Below are 22,130 nucleotides of genomic sequence, written 5' to 3'. Positions count from 1 at the left end.
AAAAAATGAAAGAAAACATTTAACGAGCAAAGTATAATACTGGCTCTATATTAATTAAACTATTGTAACTCTTACCGATGAGGTTCACTGAAAGAAAGATGAAAAATTAGGGAAGCTTTCTGAGGTATCCACGGATGCTAAATGGAATTTCGTGCACGTATTTTGTGCATTCAAGATATATAAATTACTGGCGCGCCATACAGCTAAGCACTGAGGTAGGACTTTGCATTTAATACCACCTGTTTATCATGATGGGCCTTCCTCTTTCCATCTCTCCCTCTCGTTCTCTTTGTCTCTCTCTCTCTCTCTCTCTCTCTCTCTCTCTCTTCTGATGCTTTCTTTTCTTTATTGTCTTTGAGTAAAAGTATTCTCTTAAATCGCCTTCTCGTACCATTTTTCTGAAACACACAAGGGTACATCTGCAAAATGTTGATACTATAAAATGCATATGGCTTTATAACGATATTCATCACAACTGCCAAATATTTCCTTATTGTAGTTACCGTACCTGTATTTGTGAGCTCAAGTTGCCTCCATTTTTCACATTATAGTGTTCCTCGCCAAACCATTGCATCCAAGGGTGGTATTCGTATTGCTGTAAAACTCTTTTAACAGCACAATGGTGGGCTTCCACCGGATGACAGTTGCATCTCCTGTGAACAGTAGATACAAAATAGTGAAACAAGTTTTGCGTCTTCAGTTTCTCGGTCTCACGTACCTTTACCTGAGGTGGAGAGTTATTACACAGCAGCTTGGTGCCTCATACTAGCGGTGTATTTTACACTAACAATCCACATTGGTTCAGTGCTCAGTGCATCTCACTACTGGCATCAAATATTAACTATAACATGCAAATAGTTCTTGCAAGACAAACTCGTCCTACGTCTCAACCAATACACTCGTTGTCTTTCAATACTGTCTCAGCTGTTGAAAATCACGCACAAGTAGTCCACATACATTCCTCCTCTTCTTCGTTCTGCACCAGCCCAGAGTTATGAAAATGGTTAACATCCATTAAACGAATCTCTTGATGTGTTAGATGTGTAGTTGACCTTTCGATCTGCGACTCCTGAGGGTCACACTCTCATAACGTCATTATGAAAAATTTTCCTCACTCTGCATGCACTACTGTGTACATAAAGAATTTTTATCTTACAAATCAGCATCAGGTACGTAATTTTAATTTATTATGTCTTTAGCATCGGCTATTTGCAACACATTTATCAGAGAGTATCCATATATACCACTGAATGTACCGTCATGCTCAAAACTGATCTAGCTGCCTCGGCTACCCAGGGCATACATTCGACTTTACTTTTGTAATCACCGGTATAAAATGACTTAACTGCCACCTAGACAGAACTGCCAACAGTGTAGGATGCAGAAATTTAAATAGGAAGTGTTTCTTTCCACTTGAGCTACTCTATTGCGCAATCTCTTTGTAGAGAACTTTGTGCAGTGCAAAAGAAAAGCTGTAACTGTCTGTCTCTCAGAAGTCTAGATCCAGCCATATGCAATATCTCACAGCACTGTGGAATGCAGAAGTTCTGGAGGAATTGTTGTTGACTTCTGGAACTGCTGTTGATTTTTTACGTGGCACAGAATAATTAGTTAACTGTGTTTCTTACAGCTTCCAATTGCACTAACATTTTTCTACATTCTCGTGCAATTCATGAAATTCTATTTGCATGATCACAAGACTGCACATAGATGCAATCGATTTCGAGGTGCAAAGTATTTGTTATCTTACTTTTCGTGACATGTCGATAAAGTTGATTTCCAAAGATTTTTTATTGTACTGAAACAATCTTTTGTCACAATGTAACAAGGTAAGTGTTTTATTCATATATATTTTGAGGGGAACTGAAATCGTGATGGAAGATTATACACCTGAATATTTGACACAACTGGTAGGAGAAAACGCTGCATATTATACACTCCTGGAAATTGAAATAAGAACACCGTGAATTCATTGTCCCAGGAAGGGGAAACTTTATTGACACATTCCTGGGGTCAGATACATCACATAATCACACTGACAGAACCACAGGCACATAGACACAGGCAACAGAGCATGCACAATGTCGGCACTAGTACAGTGTATATCCACCTTTCGCAGCAATGCAGGCTGCTATTCTCCCATGGAGACGATCGTAGAGATGCTGGATGTAGTCCTGTGGAACGGCTTGCCATGCCATTTCCACCTGGCGCCTCAGTTGGACCAGCGTTCGTGCTGGACGTGCAGACCGCGTGAGACGACGCTTCATCCAGTCCCAAACATGCTCAATGGGGGACAGATCCGGAGATCTTGCTGGCCAGGGTAGTTGACTTACACCTTCTAGAGCACGTTGGGTGGCACGGGATACATGCGGACGTGCATTGTCCTGTTGGAACAGCAAGTTCCCTTGCCGGTCTAGGAATGGTAGAACGATGGGTTCGATGACGGTTTGGATGTACCGTGCACTATTCAGTGTCCCCTCGACGATCACCAGTGGTGTACGGCCAGTGTAGGAGATCGCTCCCCACACCATGATGCCGGGTGTTGGCCCTGTGTGCCTCGGTCATATGCAGTCCTGATTGTGGCGCTCACCTGCACGGCGCCAAACACGCATACGACCATCATTGGCACCAAGGCAGAAGCGACTCTCATCGCTGAAGACGACACGTCTCCATTCGTCCCTCCATTCACGCCTGTCGCGACACCACTGGAGGCGGGCTGCATGATGTTGGGGCGTGAGCGGAAGACGGCCTAACGGTGTGCGGGACCGTAGCCCAGCTTCATGGAGACGGTTGCGAATGGTCCTCGCCGATACCCCAGAAGCAACAGTGTCCCTAATTTGCTGGGAAGTGGCGGTGCGGTCCCCTACGGCACTGCGTAGTATCCTACGGTCTTGGCGTGTATCCGTGCGTCGCTGCGGTCCGGTCCCAGGTCGACGGGCACGTGCACCTTCCGCCGACCACTGGCGACAACATCGATGTACTGTGGAGACCTCACGCCCCACGTGTTGAGCAATTCGGCGGTACGTCCACCCGGCCTCCCGCATGCCCACTATACGCCCTCGCTCAAAGTCCGTCAACTGCACATACGGTTCACGTCCACGCTGTCGCGGCATGCTACCAGTGTTAAAGACTGCGATGGAGCTCCGTATGGCACGGCAAACTGGCTGACACTGACGGCGGCGGTGCACAAATGTTGCGCAGCTAGCGCCATTCGACGGCCAACACCGCGGTTCCTGGTGTGTCCGCTGTGCCGTGCGTGTGATCATTGCTTGTACAGCCCTCTCGCAGTGTCAGGAGCAAGTATGGTGGGTCTGACACACCGGTGTCAATGTGTTCTTTTTTCCATTTCCAGGAGTGTAGTCTGGGAGATGAGTCTTTGATATTGACAGCTCGGTAGCGTCTTTCCGTTGCCTAGCGACCGCAGGCAGGCAGCCAATGACGGCCTGACTTTGAGCGGGTAGCAAGGGCCACGTTGCCGCTCTGAAACCCGGTCGCGCGCGCTTATGAAACTTACCAGTGTCTCCCGTGCAGGCGGTGCGGTCGTTCGTCGTTTGTCTGAAGTTGAATTCGCAGTTTATTTCGTTTTTGTTGTTTTTAGTGTTTCTTTGTTTATGTTTCGTTGTAAACAATGTCTAGTGCGGCGGGTAGTACCAGCCCAACACAAGAAGTGAAACGGAGGAAGAAAAGTGTGCTACACACCCAGGCCCGTGAATTCGTGTGCTCAGTGAGGGATTACTTTGAGAAAGAAATGGACAAAGGTGGGCCCTTAATTCCTGTTGTTCAGGTTGTGAAGAGAACTGCAGCAGCATTGAAAATAAGTAAGAACACTGTTGTAAAGATAGGGAAAGAACAGTATAGTGCAGATTGTGACGAGAGTGGCACAACAAAGCTGCACACACCAGGAAAGAAGCGACCGAGAAATAAGCAGGTGACAGCTTTGGACGATTTTCAGAAAGACGCTATTCGTCGTCATATATACAGCTATTATAAGAGAAGGGAACATCCCACTCTATCTAAATTACTGGTGTCGCTTCAGAAAGACGATCTTTTTAAAGGGAGCAAATTTTCATTGCGTACAGTGTTGAAAGACATAGGCTTCAGCTATTCACTGTTTAACGGACGCAAAATATTAATGGAAAGGACAGATGTAGTTGCATGGCGGTGCAGATTTCTGCGCAGGGTCATGGGTGTGGAATTCGAAAGTATAGTGTGGTTAGATGAAACTTGGGTCAATGCCAGCCATTCTTTACGTAGAGGCTGGAATGATGGAACGCCCGAGGGGACAATGGCAGTGCCTGTTGGCAAAGGAGGGCGTATTATTGTCTTACATGCAGGAACATCGAAAGGTTTTGTGCCAAACTGCTTGAAAATGTTTCGGTCAAAAAAGACGGGAGATTACCATGAAGAAATGAACAGTGTAGTATTTCAAGAATGGTTCGAGACATCGCTTATGACGAATCTGACAAGTCCATCAGTGATTGTTATGGACAATGCGCCTTATCATTCCGTTGTTCACGATAAGGCACCAACCTTTGCAACAAAAAAAGACGATATCACTCAGTGGTTAAAACGGCGAAGAGTAGATTTCAGAGAAGATTTAAGGAAGGCGGAACTGCTCGAAATTGTGGCACAAAAGAAACCCCGATTTCCAACATATGTAATTGACGAGATTGCTAAAAGGCACGGGCATGAAATCGTTCGGCTTCCTCCATACCACTGTCACTTCAATGCAATTGAAGGAGTGTGGGCGCAGATAAAAAATTACATTGCTGCAAACAATAAGAAATTCACGATCTCTGAAGTGGAAACTCTCCTTCCAGCAGCTATCAATAAAGTGACAAGCGAGACGTGGGCTAAAATTGTAAACAGCACTGCAAGTTCCATCAGAGAGGCGGCCAAAACCGAAGGGGTTGTGGAAGAATGCATCGAAAATTTAATTATACATCTGGGAGAGAGCAGTGATAGTTCGAGTAGTGCTGAGGAAGACAATGTCAAATCAGATTCTGACAGTGATGTGAGTGATGTTTTTCCATTACAGTAACTACAACGTATTCAGGAATGTAAGGAGGGAGTTTGCTATCGATCTACAACCAGATCATCATATTGTGAGTACTTTCTTCAGATTATAACTCTTAATACACTGACCAATTATTCTGTAGCTTGTAGTAGAACAAATTAATAATGCTAATACTTAACAATGGAAACCAAAACTGCTAATGTTCAACAACTTGCGAAAATAGTTTTCGTTTCACTAGTGAAGTTCAACAAATAACTTTATTATGTTTCAGCATCTTAGATACTTGTACTAAATAGCTCTTATCAGTTTTCGAGTTAATATACTTCAAGTATCAACTTTAAATAAATTCACGCGTACCAATACGACTTGTATTTTGTCTCGCTTTTATTTCTGCTGCTAGAGAATGCGTGTAGCAGACAGGGCGCCGCGTGCTGTGAGCCACGTTCGGCAACAGCGCCGTCTGCCCGCCGGAACTGTCAGTACCAATCACTCGTCTCACGGACTATAGTCTGTGTCACTTGGTTTGAATCCATATGCAGAACGAGACGGTTCGTCGGGTCATTTGAAGTTCATACATATTCTGAACTAGCCGCTAGTGAATAACTTAAACTTTTAATGTAATTTAGTGCCGGCCGGAGTGGCCGAGCGGTTAAAGGCGCTACAGTCTGGAACCGCACGACCGCTACGGTCGCAGGTTCGAATCCTGCCTCGGGCATGGATGTGTGTGATGTCCTTAGGTTAGTTAGGTTTAAGTAGTTCTAAGTTCTAGGGGACTTATGACCACAGCAGTTGAGTCCCATAGTGCTCAGAGCCATTTGAACCATTTTTTTGTAATTTAGTGTTAAATAATAAGTACGATATGTTACTTTCAATAGGAAATCATGGATATGACATACTTACTAGGTGCATTACCTATCTGACGTAATAATGAGAGTGGTAACATTTCAGGAATGTCATTTATTGTAATAAATGTCAGATTACAAGCATTAAGGACAGTCTTATCTGTGATAAGGTGTTCCCTGATATTTGTAGTATCGTGGTATTACTTTACATCTTTAACTATTGTGATACAGAGCAGTGTTTTCTAGTGGTGACTTGTTGGAACCATTTTCAATAGTCAAACGATTGTACTGAGGAGCGATTAGAGAACCTGCTAGACAGCTGCAGTATGCGGGTTGCATGCGAATCAGGCGAAATGTAATGCAGTTCGTTCGGATACTTTTGAGCACGACGGCACGCATTTTTGCTATTTAGTTTCCATTTTGGTCAATGTACCTATGCGTTATAAACAGTTCTGGTGGTTGGTTTTTGGTATTATGTAGTAATATTTTGAACTATACTTACAGGTTGCGTTGACGATTTTCTACATATTACGCTCATATTGCATTTTTGGCCTTGTTCCTCTTCTTATAAATGCCAATTTGCGGTTTTTTCCCACATTTCACAGCACTAGGAACTGAACACATATTTTGATGCAATGTTCTGGTCTCTGTTTCCGACTGTCAGATGTTACTGCCTAGGATCGAATGTTATTCCCAACTTTCGAGTGTAATTATTGAAGTATCTGTGATATGTGTGTGTATGCATTTTTGGTGCGTTTGTGTGTATGTCTCTCTCTCTCTCTCTCTCTCTCTCTCTCTCTCTCTCTCTGTGTGTGTGTGTGTGTGTGTGTGTGTGTGTGTGTGTGTGTGTGTGTGTGTGTGTGTGTGTGTCCAGAAGGCGAAGGGGGGAGGGGGGGGAGAGAGAATTTTTTTTCCTGGTTGTGTGAGAATTTTTATCTTATCATTTATTTTCTAAGTTTAGTAGGAAGTTTGTGCTATTGTGTGTTTGTTCAGTTATCACATGTTTATTTTCAGCGATGGCTTTCTGAGTGTGGAAGTTCTCTTGCATTTGTATAAGAAGTTTGTCATGGTTGCTTATTCTCATTATTTTCATTACTCGTTCCATGTTTTTAGGATGGGGGTTATGTGTTTTAAATGTTCTGCAAATGTGGACTGGTTTGTTTCGTACTTCCAACAACTGCTATGTTCTTTGTATCGTGTTTTAACATTCCTGTATGTCATGTCTATGTATATTGCATCAAAACTTTGACATTCAAGTTTATATATTCCTGATTGTTGAATTTGTCTCTCTTAGTAGCTGGTTGGCTTAGGTGTGATTGGAGTGTTTGCCCAGTCGTATATACTATTTGGAAGCCCTGTCTCTTTAGGATGTTTGCAACTCTGTATGTTAATTTACACGTGTAAGTCATGGTGTACCCATATGGTTCTTTTCTGTGTGATGTTTTCATTGTGTGTATTTGTCGAGTGAGTTTGTAAGTTCGCAGCTTGTGAGTTCTCTTGTATCCTGGAAATTATGTGTTTGTTTTGTATTTGTGTTTTTATTTTTTGATTGAGCCTGTGTACTACATGTGTGTCATACCCATAGTTCTTAGCTAGTTGTATGATTGTACTCATTTGTTTTTCATAGTTTCTCTTGTTGAGTGGTATTCTGTTTAATCTATGTAACATATGTCTTAGTGCTGCAAGTTTCTGGTTGTGGCTATGGTTAGACGTGGAATGTATTATTGTGTCTGTGGCTGTTGGTTTTCTAAAGATATTAAGTGTATGTTTCTGTTTTCTTTTTTTATTGTAATGTCAAGAAAATTTATTTGATTTTCTTTTTCAAGTTTGAATTTTATATTCTGATGAGCTTTGTTGATTTCCTAGTTTAGTTTGTCTATTTTTTCACTTGGCTCATCTACCAGACAAATAATGTCATCCACATATCTGTACCAACGTACGATTTTGAAACTTTCATTAATGCTTATCTTTTCAAATATCTGATTTTCTAGATGACTGATGAAAATGTTTGCTAATGCTCCTCATATTGGGCCCTGTAATTACAGTCAAAATATTACTACATAATAGCAAAAACCAACCACCAGAGCTATTTATAACCGATAGGTACATTGACCAAAATGTAAACTGAATAGCAAAAATATGTACATATTCCAGGCCACTGAAGATGCCTTGCAGAAAATAAAGGTGAAACGCGTATGGCACGAAAATTGTGTTTCATTCAGTTGTAGTCAGACAGTCCATAAAGCAAAAATTATCAATCTACTGTAATATTACACCCAACTAAGGAAGACAGGACTACAAAAGTGAAGATGTTAATAGTGGTTCATTTTACAAAATTGAAATGAGAAATTTAAAGTGTGATTTTCAGTGTTATTAAAACTGTCATCAATGAAATTCCTGTAGAGTATTCTTTTTGAGAAAATAATTATAATACTAGGATTATAGAAAGTATTAGTGCTCCTCACATGCTTCTTGTTAAGAAGATAGTATTTAATGGATTCCTCGCTCTGGTTGTCTGTAACAATATTTTAATCTACAAAAGATTGAGTCCATTAACTCCCTTATGTCGTGTTTACCTCGTTTTCTACTGGTACTTTTCCTCAGTACTTCAGGACTAATTACTGTCTTTCCAATGGTATGATTTCTTCTTTCCTTATTTTCATCTCAGTCATTGCCAACGCATTTCTGAGAGCATAATTTCTAGCAAAACCACTAGACGTGAAGAACTGCATTATGCGGATATAAACAGTATACGCAGTATATGCCGCTCGCGGATTAAGTCTTAGGCCTATCCCGACTGGCCGACTGCTTTCTATAAGGCAACACAATCAGCTATCTGCGATCGTGGGACATGTGGTCAGCATGTCGTCAGCTCCTCCAGGCGTTATTGCCAGTGGCTGAATGCTGGTGATGCCGCTACTTTTTTTATTCAAGCAGCTCCTCATTTGCTCTCACGAGGCTGAATGGACTCCGCGGCAAACCTCGCTACCTCGGGAAGTCTCTGACGAGGTACCGTAAATCGAAGCCGGTTCTTCCAGCATAGAAACCAGTGATAGTAATTAATTTGTTTTTAGCTTCTTTGTTTCAATTCGCTTCTTCGACGATTTTCGTGAGCGGTTTTGAGTGGCTCTTTCAAATTCCATCGATGACAACTCCGCTTTCTTGTGTTGTTTTTATTATTATTATTATTATTATTATTATTATTACAGAGACTGACCAGCCTCTGCCCGAATACGGTGAGCTACCATGCCGGCATCATTCGGCTCCTGAGGCGCAATCACTCTATAGACACATTCATATAGTCACTCATTCTCTCTCTCCTGGCGTTTATTCCGTCGTTCAAGGTCCACTGCTTTAAATGGTTCGGTTAATTTATTTTTCTTTTAGCTTTGGACTGGATCCTTCCTGCCGGCACAGTCGTCAGGTAACATACGACCGGAAAGTCGAGTGGGGGATGTCGATCGGTGAATCTCTTAAAATGGGTGATATTCATTATCGTATTTTGCCTTTTTCTGTATCGTGCTTTCTGACGGATATGTCTACAACTAACTAGAAACGATACTCCTTTTGATCGAGGTTCCAGATGGTTAAATTAAAGTGCAGCTACTCACAGAGGTCCAGTATGGGCTGTAATTATGGTACGTAGCGAAACTTCGTAGATATGATAATGCGTTAATGTGGAACCGATTAAGACTGAAAAAAAAATAGTTCCAATTTCAGCCAGCAGGAGCAAATCTGGTGCTGTGAATGCAAGAACGGTTTCCATATGTAATGGCTTAGGAACGGGACGTGAGCAGTAAAGGTCAAACAAGCGACAAACGCTTAGTATCGATTTTATTATTAACCGCTGCTTACAAAGTTTGTTCTACATGAGCACCGGAGACGTCGGCGAGATGCTGCTTCGTAAGACAGTTTCTCGAAGAAGTTCCAATGGAATTTGAGCAACGCGTTCCTTACTGGTCTTCAAATTAGTTAGAGACCGAACACGTCCTTGGTAAACAAGTTCTTTCAGATATCCCCAGAACCAAAAGTCACATGGATTAACATCAGGTGATCTTGTAGGCCACACATCTGGAAAACCTCCGGAGATAACACGTTCGTGGAAGGTTACATTGAGCAGATCTTTCACTGTGCGAGGGGGATGAGGTGTTGCCCCATCTTGCATGAAAACAGTAGTTTCCACACAGTTACGCTCATTCAATGCAGGAATCACACGTTGTGCGGAAGCCACCGTACAGTTGCTGTTCGTGCACAAACGATTTAACAAGGCCCGAAATTCGGCAGTTCTGTGTATTCACTGCACCCTATAGTGTAAAAGGTGCTTAGTCATTCCATAGAATATTGCCCGGCCACAGTCGCACACTTCGATCCGTCCCAGGAACCGAAGGGAAAATTCAGGACGTTTCTGCGGGTCATGCGGTTTCAGTTGCTCCACTGTCTGGACATTGCATGGGTACCAGTTCAAAACAGACCGCACGAAACTTTCCGCACTGTGGACAATGAGATGAACAGTTCTCGAGACGCTGCACTACCCAGAGTGCCGCACGGTGAAACCGCGCTGTCTCGGCGCCTTGCCACGGTTCGCGCAGCTCCCCCCTGACGGAGATTCGAGTCCTCCGTCGGGCATGGGTGTGTGTGTTGTCCTTAGCGTAAGTTAGTTTAAGGGACCGATGACCTCAGCAGTTTGGTCCCATAGGAAATTACCACAAATTTCCAAACTACCCACAGCACGTGATGCATTGTCAGTTGCAGCAGCAGCACCCTCGTATCATTCTTGCTGTTGTCATGCAGGTACTATTCGCAGACGAGTGGCTTTTTGCCTTATGCGCAATAGTTAAGATAGTTACGGCGTATACCTCTCGACCGTTGTAACGGGGACTTCAGTGCTGCAGCCGGCCTGGGTGGCCGAGCGGTTCTAGGCGCTACAGTCTGGAACCGCGCGACCGCTACGGTCGCAGGCTCGAATCCTGCCTCGGGCATGGGTGTGTGTGACGTCCTTAGGTTAGTTAGGTTTAAATAGTTCTAAGTTCTAGGGGACTGATGACCTCAGCAGTTAAGTCCCATAGTGCTCAGAGCCATTTGAACCATCAGTGCTGCAGGTACATCAAGCATATGCAGGGCACTGATGTAAGGTATACACAGCGACAGTGGAGGTGGTACACTGCTTGACACTTGCTGAGGAACAACTGACACTTTCCAAGGAACAACTGCCCATTGCTAAGAACATCTTCACATTGCTAAGAACAACTTCCCATTGCTACGGAACAATCGACAATTGTTACGCAAACCCGACCGATGATATCGAAAGAAAAAGGGAATGCAGCGACAGGAAATGTTAACTGCAGCGAAGCCTGTGCACGAGTGGTCTGTACGCATTCCACAGTTCATGAAGTACTGTGTTTGACGAATGCTATTATGGTACAGATTAGTGCGACGTTCCGTGTGGTACGACAATATGTCAGCAAGACATCGCTTGAGTGCTTACGACCGTGGACAAGCAGTTGGGCGGCTCGAAGACGGCCAAAGTGACACTACTCTGACCGCAGTAACCGGTGTGTCCAAAAGTGTCATTTCGCGATTAATAAAGACAGCTGAAGCCGAAAATGCTATATGTAAGCATGCCGGTGGTGGTAGACGCACCACCACGCCTCAAGAGGATCGATACGTAGCCCTAGCGACGAAAAGGAACAGACGTCTCCCTCCGAGGCACATCACTGCAGACCTTGCAACTGCTACCAATACACGTGACTCTGAAAGAATCATTTCGCGGCAGTAAAATCAAGCTGGTTTGTTTACTCGGAAACCTATTAAATGTGACCCACTTCAACCACACCGTCGTCGAGAAAGAGTTCGCTGGTGGAGGGAGCATGTTCAGTAACAGTGGTCCAGAGCGACTCTCTCCTGCTTGACCGTGGCAAGTGATTGTGGCCACCAGTTAGGCTAGGCGCAAATTGAGAAGCGTATAGCACGTGTGACGTGACACGAGACAACAGCGCGACACGCACGTGCCGCACGGGTCGCGCGGGTGCAGCGCATATTGCGACGCGTACACCATACTTCGCACGCGCCGACTGGCGACGCTCTGCGCTGACTGACCCGAAGCGCGCGCAACCTCTTATCTTTCTCAAACGATTTTACAGAAACTATTCTCTGAAAATATATGATTTTTGCCTTACTTGTAGCGTTTATATGTCAGCTTCGTGACGAAGTGCCCATCACCTCGCTAATGACCATTCTTACTGTGATGCACACATTATAGTGAGACACTACGCAAAACTCAAAAAGTTTGCAACGAAAATTAGGGGTCGCTATGATTTTGCGTTTGGTACGTATGAAATTCAGCTAAAATGCTGAATTTTCGTTTAGACTTGGGAGGAGATCTCTATCTGCCTCCGATCTCGAGAAAATGGATCCCATGTAGCGCGCTCACTTCCGATCTCACGCCCGCGGTAATGAAATACTCGCAACATCTCTCGTATCTCCTAAACCGCTCGAGACATCGAAACGAAAGTTTGGTGAATGATATCACACAAGGAGGAGAGTGTTTTGCCAATTATTAAACACACGGAACTTTCTTATCTATGGCGATATATCACTACTTATACTTCTTTTTTATTTATTTCACTCCAGTGACTGTAATTTTTTAAGAGTTATCGACAGCTAGCGAAACAAGACCTTCCTAGTATGAAAATAAATATGAAATTTCTTCTTTTATGTTACTGCAAACCGATACTACGAGGCTTTTCGTAAGCTATTGAGCTCTGTGATTGCCAATTACTTGTTTAATGAGGCCCTCCGTTTCGGAATTCTGTCTGAATAGCTGATGTGAGATGAGTTTGGCAAATTACATTGTGACAAAGAAAGTACAATTAAACCAGTCACCAAGAGAAATGTGGCCTTGACTCATAAATGGTGATGCTTCTTCGAATGAGAAAAGGTTAAGAACTCACACAAAAACAGATTGTGCAATTCTGTTGGAATTTTGGTGGAATCCCCGTAATCCATCGTATTTTTAACACTGAGCGACTGGAATGGAAACTTACCAAAGAATTTTATTCCTTCTCTTGATCTGAACAGTATTAAAATAATGACGAGCGTTCCTTCAGGCGGAATGATAGGCACATGCCAGATACTGTTTACTCACCTAGGGCTTGCCAAACTGACAATGCGTGATCGCGAATAAAATAGTTGTTATTGATAAAAGTAAACAATTGATCTGTCGCACAACACAATGATGGTGTATTGTCAGCAGCGAAGGATAATGCGCGCAACAGGAATGCACAAGCTAGCCATGTGTGCCTTGTGAGATGGAGTTCGAAAAACATTGTCATGAAAGTAGATCTGCCTTTCTCAGCAGCACATTTCAACAAATTAAATATATCTGCCGCGAGGGATTAGCCGAGCGATCTGAGGCGCTGCAGTCATAGACTGTGCGGCTGATCCCGGCGGAGGTTCGAGTCCTCCCTCGGGCATGGGTGTGTGTGTTTGTCCTTAGGATACTTTAGGTTAAGTAGTGTGTAAGCTTAGGGACTGACGACCTTAGCAGTTAACTCCCATAAGATTTCACACACATTTGAACAAATATATCTAATAATAACACTCTTTTAGGATATTCCTACTTTCGTAATAATACCGACCATTTTCTTCATTTGTGTAGCCTGTTGTTGTATAATTAGTTTATTAATGCTGATAATGTCCATGCAACAATTGAAATGCTTTTTCTCATCACGGCGAACCAATTAAAACATTGTTATTTGTGACTGCTTTTCGACTGTTTCTAGCTTGCAGTGGAAATATGTTGTTCACTTGCATGTAGTACAGTGTGTCGTATTACATTATTACATCCATATCAGAGTAATCACAGTGAAACTTCTATACTTCAGATCTTGGGCGCCTTTTACCAGATGCACAAAGGGATCACACCTGTGGAGATTATCCCTTTCTAAATTTTTGTAACAGATCGTACAGATACGCTAGCTTACTAGGCAGCGAGAAGATAACCTTGCTATTCTTTCCTGCCTTGATTCTTAATCACATGGTTTTATAATATTCCTTGCTTCCTTTTTCACTACCCTCTGTCCCTTCTTGCGATATGAAAACATCGCGGAGGCATATGGTGCAATTACAGTGGCCAATGGCTCATCAGTTACTGAAGTATACATTTTTCTTGACAGAAGAAAAACAAAGCTATGCACATGTATGCTCACATCGGCACGGCGCATATGAGCAGTGGTAGTATTGCCCATATGAAAAATTTTTCCTTACTGTGTACTAAATTTCATTGCCTTTGGGTAGTGTTTCGTTTTTCGCCGTTTAAACGCTCCAGCTTTCTTCGTTAGTACTTTATAATTGTCTGTTATTTATATCTGTATAGTTTTGTTTTGTTTTTCTTCTGTCAAGAATCAGGCCGCTGGATTTGTATCATATGCCTCCACGATGTTTTCAGATCGCAAGAAGGGACAGACGGTAGTTAAGGAAGCAAGGAATATTATAAAATTATGTGATTAAGAAGCAAGGCAGAAAAGTAGAACAAGGTTATCTTCTCGCTGCCTAGTATGCTGCGGTACCTGTGCGATCTGTTACAAAAATTTAGAAAGATGTGATCCCTTTGTGCTCCTGGTAAAAAGTGTCCAGGATCTGAAGTACAGAAGTCTCACTGTGATTATTTGGATATGGATGTAATAACGTAATACGACACACTGCACTACATGCATGTGAACATCACATTTCCACTGCAAGCTAGAAACAGTCGAAAAGCAGTCACAAATAACAATGTTTTAATTGGTTTGCCGTGATGAGAAAAAGCATTTCAATTGTTGCATGCACATTATCAGCATTAATAAACTTATTATACAATAGGCTACACAAATCAAGAGAATGGTCGGTATTATTACGAAAGTAGGAATATCCTAAAAGAGTGTAAAGATTAGATATATTTAATATGTTGAAATGTACTGCTGACAAAGGTGGATCTACTTTCATGACAATGTTTTTCGAACTCCAACTCACAAGGCACACATGGCTAGCATGTGCATTCCTATCGCTCGCATTATCCTCCGCTGCTGACAATACACTGACCATTGTGTTGTGTGACAGATCAATTGTTTATTTTTCTCAATAACAACTATTTTATTCGCGATCACACATTGTCAGTTTGACAAGCCGTAGGTGAGTAACCAGTACCTGGGATGTGCCTATCATTCCGTCTGAAGGAAGGCTCGTCATTTTAATACTGCACAGATCAAGAGAAGGAATAAAATCCTAAGTTTACATTCCAGTCGCTCAGTGTGAAAAATACGATGGATTACGCGGATTCCACCAAAATTCCAACAGAATTGTCACTCTATTTCTGTGTGAGTTGTTAACCTTTTCTCATTAGAAGAAGCATCACCGTTTTTGAGTAACGGCCACATTTCTCTTGGTGACTGGTTTAATTGTACTTCCTTTGTCACAGTGTAATTTGCCAAACTCATCTCACAGCAGCTATTGAGACAGAATTCCGAATCAGAGTGCCGCATTAAACATAGTGTCTGTTTGCAGTAACATGAAAGAAGAAATTTCATGTTTGTTTTCATACTAGGAAGCTCTTGTTTCGCTAGCTGTCAATAACCCTTAAAAAATTGGTCACTGGAGTGAAATAAATAAAAAGGGACGTATAAGTACTGATATATCGCCATACATAAGCAAGTTCTGTGTGTTTAAGAATTGGCAAAACACTCTCCTATTTATGTGCTATCATTCGCCAAACTTTCGTTTCGATGTCTCGGGCGGTTTAGGAGACATGAGAGATGTTGCGAGTATTTCATTCCCGCGGGCGTGAGATCGGTAGTGAGCGTGCTACATAGGATCCATTTTCTCGAGATCGTAAGCAGATAGACCTCCTCCCAAGCCTAAACAAAAATTCAACATGTTAGCTAACTTTCATACGCAGCAACATATGGTGTAATACGCGCCAAACGCAAAATCATGGCGACCCCTAATTTTCGTTGCAAACTTTTTGAGTTTTGCGTAGTGTCTTACTAAAATGTTTACATCACAATAAGAATGGTCATTAGCAAGATGATGGGCACTTCACCACGAAGATGACATGTAACGCTACAAGTAAGGCAAAAATCAAATATGTTCAGTGAATAGTTTCTGTATAATCGTTTGAGAAAGATAATAGGTTGCGAGCGCTTCGGTTCTGCCAGCGCAGACCGTCGCCAGTCGGCGCGTGCCAAGTATGGTGTACGGGTCGCAATATGCGCTGCACCCGCGCGACTCGTGCGGCACGTGCGTGTCGCGCTGCAGTGTCGTGTCGCGTCACACGTGCTGTACGCGTCTCAATTTGCGCCTAGCCTTGGTGTGGAGAGAGAAGGGGAACACGATACACACCATAGAATGTTTATGAACTTCATCGGTATATGGTGTGGGCAGGCATTACGCACAATAGCCGCACAGCGCTGCATATCTTTGCGTGAGATACCGTTACAGCACAGAGTTACTGAAGGGAGATTATGCTACATCATGTCCGTCTGTTTAGAGGTCCTGTAGGTCCCGACTTTCCATTTATGGACGACAGTGCCCCCCTACACAGGATCGCTGAAGTGTTGGACACACTGGAAAGTGAAGACATTGAACGCATTGGATATCCTGTGTACTTCCCGAACCTAAATCCTGTAGAGCATGCATGTGATACTCCTGGCAGAAGTGTTTCTCGATGAACATCCCCTCCCCGAAGTGAGCAACAACTCAAAATCGCCTTGAGAGAGAAGAGGGACAATATCCTCCAAGGGCCCCTCAAAAATTTGGTAGGCAGCATGAACAACAGGTTCGAAATGTGCATTAGTGCCCAAAGAGGGCATATACTTTACTGGATGACACACAGCACTGCAGCGATCACGCCGTTATAAATGTAAATGTCGTGTGATTAGGGCCTCCCGCCAGGTAGACCGTTCGCCGGGTGCAAGTCTTTCGATTTGACGCCACTTCGGCGACTTGCGCGTCGATGGGGATGAAATGATGATGATTAGGACAACACCCAGTCCCCGAGCGGAGAAAATCTCCGACCCAGCCGGGAATCGAACCCGGGCCCATAGGTTTGACATTCTGTCGCGCTGACCACTCAGCCAGCGGGGGCGAACGCTGTTATGAAATGGGTGAAATGTATTCGCTGTTACGAATATGGACAACCATCAGCTGTATAATAGAAAGACGACAGCGAAAATTTGTGTCGAACAGGAACTCGAACCCGGATTTTATCGCTTATCGCGAGTGGTGGCCTTACAATCAGACTATCTGAGACGTCGTTAACCATGTGTCTGCAACCTGTAACCGTACATCCATTATGTATATTACCGTACAGGGGAAACATTTAAACTGAAAGTCGTTTGCCTGGTGTCGGGGGATGAAAACGATACTGCAGTGTTTGTGTTGTTCCAAGTACACCGCAGTGTCCCTTCGGCCCTGCATGCATAAGCGGGAAATCTTTGTTCGAGTCCACCTCCGGCACAAATTTTCATTGTCATTCGATTATAAAGTTGATGCTTGCCCATATTCGCAATAGCGAATACATTTCATGCATTATGTTGTTTCATTGCATTTGTATCGCTGATGCCGCTTTCTTCTTTTGTCTGATAGAGATCAGACAGTCATTTTCCGTTTTTTGGACGCCAGACGACAAGAACTCCTTAAATATATTTCCAGGCACTACTACACCATATTCTGAATTCTAACGTCAGCTCTGAATAAATGGGTGCGTTCTTAATATAGATACCGCCTCCTGCAGTCTTTATTTGCGTTACTCAGACACTACATAATTTACTGCTGTAGAAGAATTTGCAGATGTATCTCCAGCATTTTCTTGACGACGTCACCACTTTCGTGGAGCAAATCAAAAATAATCTAATGATGCCGTTTCACAGTAAATTTAATATTACAATGTGAAAGACAGTTAAGGAAGGTATAGTCAAACGTATCAAAGATAGATGCACAAATAGATATATTATAGAGAACATGTATAGACTAACCTTCTCTTAATGTATTGCGAGAATTTTAATTCCCCACTAAGAATATTCGATTAATCGCGATGTGCTTAAGAGAAAAGTGCTCCCTGCCGCCGTTGGATAAGCAGCTGCAGCAGCAAGTCGTATACCCCTAGCTCACTCATTTGTTACATAGTTTAATTCTTAATTTCTTTGCGTGTTTTTGGTACTTGCATTGTTTAATTCATAAATTTCGGGCGTATTATAGTATTTGAGAGTTGTAGCATCGCGTTTTAGTACCTGAATAGTGTAAAATCGCGTAGTCTCCTTCCGCCGCCGAACAGTGTGTCAGCAGTGCGCAAGTAGCAGCATTACTACATTTACTAGGCAATCTTGTATTTTAATAACCGTTTAAATTTTGTGTCGATTTGTTTGCGCTCTCTGTAGATTAGTTCAGACGTTCTTTGCACAACAGTTTTTAGCATGGATAGGGACTGCAACTGCTGTGTTCGGATGCAGGCTGAGTTGGCATCCCGTCGCTCCCAGCTTCAGGCAGTGTTGGCTTCGGTCACACAGCTTGAGGCTGTTGCCAATGGGCATCACTGTGGGGGTCTGGATGGGGGTTTGTCGGGGACGGCCAGCTCGTCCCACGCATCCCCCGATCGGACTACGACTGTGGTTGCCCGGGATATTGCCCGCATTGAGGCTGATCCCTCACCTGTGGTAGAGTGGGAGGTCGTCTCAAGGTGTGGCAGGGGGCGAAAGACATTCCGGAGGGCTGAACGGAAGGCCTCTCCAGTTTGTCTGACGAACCGGTTTCAGGCTCTGTCTCAGGCTGATACTGATCTTCGGCCTGACATGGCTGCTTGTCCTGTTCCAGAGGTTGCCCCTCAGTCTGCAAGATCTGGGCGGTCGCAGAGGGTGGGCTTACTGGTAGTTGGGAGCTCCAACGTCAGGCGCGTAGTGGGGCCGCTTAGGGATATGGCAGCAAGAGAGGGGAAGAAAACCAATGTGCACTCCGTGTGCATACCGGGGGGAGTCATTCCAGATGTGGAAAGGGTCCTTCCGGATGTCATGAAGGGTACAGGGTGCACCCATCTGCAGGTGGTCGCTCATGTCAGCACCAATGATGTGTGTCGCTATGGATCGGAGGAAATCCTCTCTGGCTTCCGGCGGCTATCTGATTTGGTGAAGACTGCCAGTCTCGCTAGCGGGATGAAAGCAGAGCTCACCATCTGCAGCATCGTCGACAGGACTGACTGCGGACCTTTGGTACAGAGCCAAGTGGAGGGTCTGAATCAGAGGCTGAGACGGTTCTGCGACCGTGTGGGCTGCAGATTCCTCGACTTGCGCCATAGGGTGGTGGGGTTTCGGGTGCCGCTGGATAGGTCAGGAGTCCACTACACGCAACAAGCGGCTACACGGGTAGCAGGGGTTGTGTGGCGTGGGCTGGCGGTTTTTTAGGTTAGATGGCCTTGGGCAAGTACAGAAAGGGCAACAGCCTCAACGGGTGCGGGACAAAGTCAGGACATGCGGGGACCAAGCGGCAATCGGTATTGTAATTGTAAACTGTCGAAGCTGCGTTGGTAAAGTACCGGAACTTCAAGCGCTGATAGAAAGCACCGAAGCTGAAATCGTTATAGGTACAGAAAGCTGGCTGAAGCCAGAGATAAATTCTGCCGAAATTTTTACAAAGATACAGACGGTGTTTAGAAAGGATAGATTGCATGCAACCAGTGGTGGAGTGTTCGTCGCTGTTAGTAGTAGTTTATCCTGTAGTGAAGTAGAAGTGGATAGTTCCTGTGAATTATTATGGGTGGAGGTTACACTCAACAACCGAGCTAGGTTAATAATTGGCTCCTTTTACCGACCTCCCGACTCAGCAGCATTAGTGGCAGAACAACTGAGAGAAAATTTGGAATACATTTCACATAAATTTTCTCAGCATGTTATAGTCTTAGGTGGAGATTTCAATCTACCAGATATAGACTAGGACACTCAGATGTTTAGGACGGGTGGTATGGACAGAGCATCCAGTGACATTATACTGAGTGCACTATCCGAAAATTACCTCGAGCACTTAAACAGAGAACCGATTCGTGGAGATAACATCTTGGACCTACTGATAACAAACAGACCCGAACTCTTCGACTCAGTATGTGCAGAACAGGGAATCAGTGATCATAAGGCCGTTGCAGCATCCCTGAATATGGAAGTTAATAGGAATATAAAAAAAGGGAGGAAGGTTTATCTGTTTAGCAAGAGTAATAGAAGGCAGATTTCAGACTACCTAACAGATCAAAACGAAAATTTGTGTTCCGACACTGACAATGTTGAGTGTTTATGGAAAAAGTTCAAGGCAATCGTAAAATGCGTTTTAGACAGGTACGTGCCGAGTAAAACTGTGAGGGACGGGAAAAACCCACCGTGGTACAACAACAAAGTTAGGAAACTACTGCGAAAGCAAAAAGAGCTTCACTCCAAGTTTAAACGCAGCCAAAACCTCTCAGACAAACAGGAGCTAAACGATGTCAAAGTTAGCGTAAGGAGGGCTATGCGTGAAGCGTTCAGTCAATTCGAAAGTAAAATTCTATGTACCGACTTGACAGAAAATCCTAGGAAATTCTGGTCTTACGTTAAATCAGTAAGTGGCTCGAAACAGCATATCCAGACACTCCGGGATGATGATGGCATTGAAACAGAGGATGACACGCGTAAAGCTGAAATACTAAACACCTTTTTCCAAAGCTGTTTCACAGAGGAAGACCGCACTGCAGTTCCTTCTCTAAATCCTCGCACAAACGAAAAAATGGCTGACATCGAAATAAGTGTCCAAGGAATAGAAAAGCTACTGGAATCAATCAACAGAGGAAAGTCCACTGGACCTGACGGGATACCAATTCGATTCTACGCAGAGTACGCGAAAGAACTTTCCCCCCTTCTAACAGCCGTGTACCGCAAGTCTCTAGAGGAACGGAAGGTTCCAAATGATTGGAAAATAGCACAGGTAGTCCCAGTCTTCAAGAAGGGTCGTCGAGCAGATGCGCAAAACTATAGACCTATATCTCTGACGTCGATCTGTTGTAGAATTTTAGAACATGTTTTTTGCTCGAATATCATGACGTTTTTGGAAACCCAGAATCTACTATGTAGGAATCAACATGAATTCCGGAAACAGCGATCGTGTGAGACCCAACTCGCTTTATTTGTTCATGAGACCCAGAAAATATTAGATACAGGCTCTCAGGTAGATGCTATTTTTCTTGACTTCCGGAAGGCGTTCGATACAGTTCCGCACTGTCGCCTGATAAACAAAGTAAGAGCCTACGGAATATCAGACCAGCTGTGTGGCTGGATTGAAGAGTTTTTAGCAAACAGAACACAGCATGTTGTTATCAATGGAGAGACGTCTACAGACGTTAAAGTAACCTCTGGCGTGCCACAGGGGAGTGTTATGGGACCGTTGCTTTTCACAATATATATAAATGACCTAGTAGATAGTGTCGGAAGTTCCATGCGGCTTTTCGCGGATGATGCTGTAGTATACAGAGAAGTTGCAGCATTAGAAAATTGTAGCGAAATGCAGGGAGACCTGCAGCGGATAGGCACTTGGTGCAGGGAGTGGCAACTGACCCTTAACATAGACAAATGTAATGTATTGCGAATACATAGAAAGAAGGATCCTTTATTGTATGATTATATGATAGCGGAACAAACACTGGTAGCAGTTACTTCTGTAAAATATCTGGGAGTATGCGTGAGGAACGATTTGAAGTGGAATGATCATATAAAATTAATTGTTGGTAAGGCGGGTACCAGGTTGAGATTCATTGGGAGAGTCCTTAGAAAATGTAGTCCATCAACAAAGGAGGTGGCTTACAAAACAGTCGTTCGACCTATACTTGAGTATTGCTCATCAGTGTGGTATCCGTACCAGTTCGGGTTGACGGAGGAGATAGAGAAGATCCAAAGAAGAGCGGCGCGTACCGTCATAGGGTTATTTGGTAACCATGATAGCGTTACGGAGATGTTAACAAACTCAAGTGGCAGACTCTGCAAGAGAGGCGCTCTACATCGCGGTGTAGCTTGCTCGCCAGGTTTCAAGAGGGTGCGTTTCTGGATGAGGTATCGAATATATTGCTTCCCCCTACTTATACCTCCCGAGGAGATCACGAATGTAAAATTAGAGAGATTAGAGCGCGCACGGAGGCTTTCAGACAGTCGTTCTTCCCGCGAACCATACGCGAGTGGAACAGGAAAGGGAGGTAATGACAGTGGCACGTAAAGTGCCCTCCGCCACACACCGTT

Source organism: Schistocerca serialis, chromosome 6, assembly GCF_023864345.2.
Source record: "Schistocerca serialis cubense isolate TAMUIC-IGC-003099 chromosome 6, iqSchSeri2.2, whole genome shotgun sequence".
Lineage (NCBI taxonomy): Eukaryota > Metazoa > Arthropoda > Insecta > Orthoptera > Acrididae > Schistocerca > Schistocerca serialis.
The sequence above is the reverse complement of the archived record's forward strand: the minus strand, read 5'-3'. Positions refer to the sequence as shown.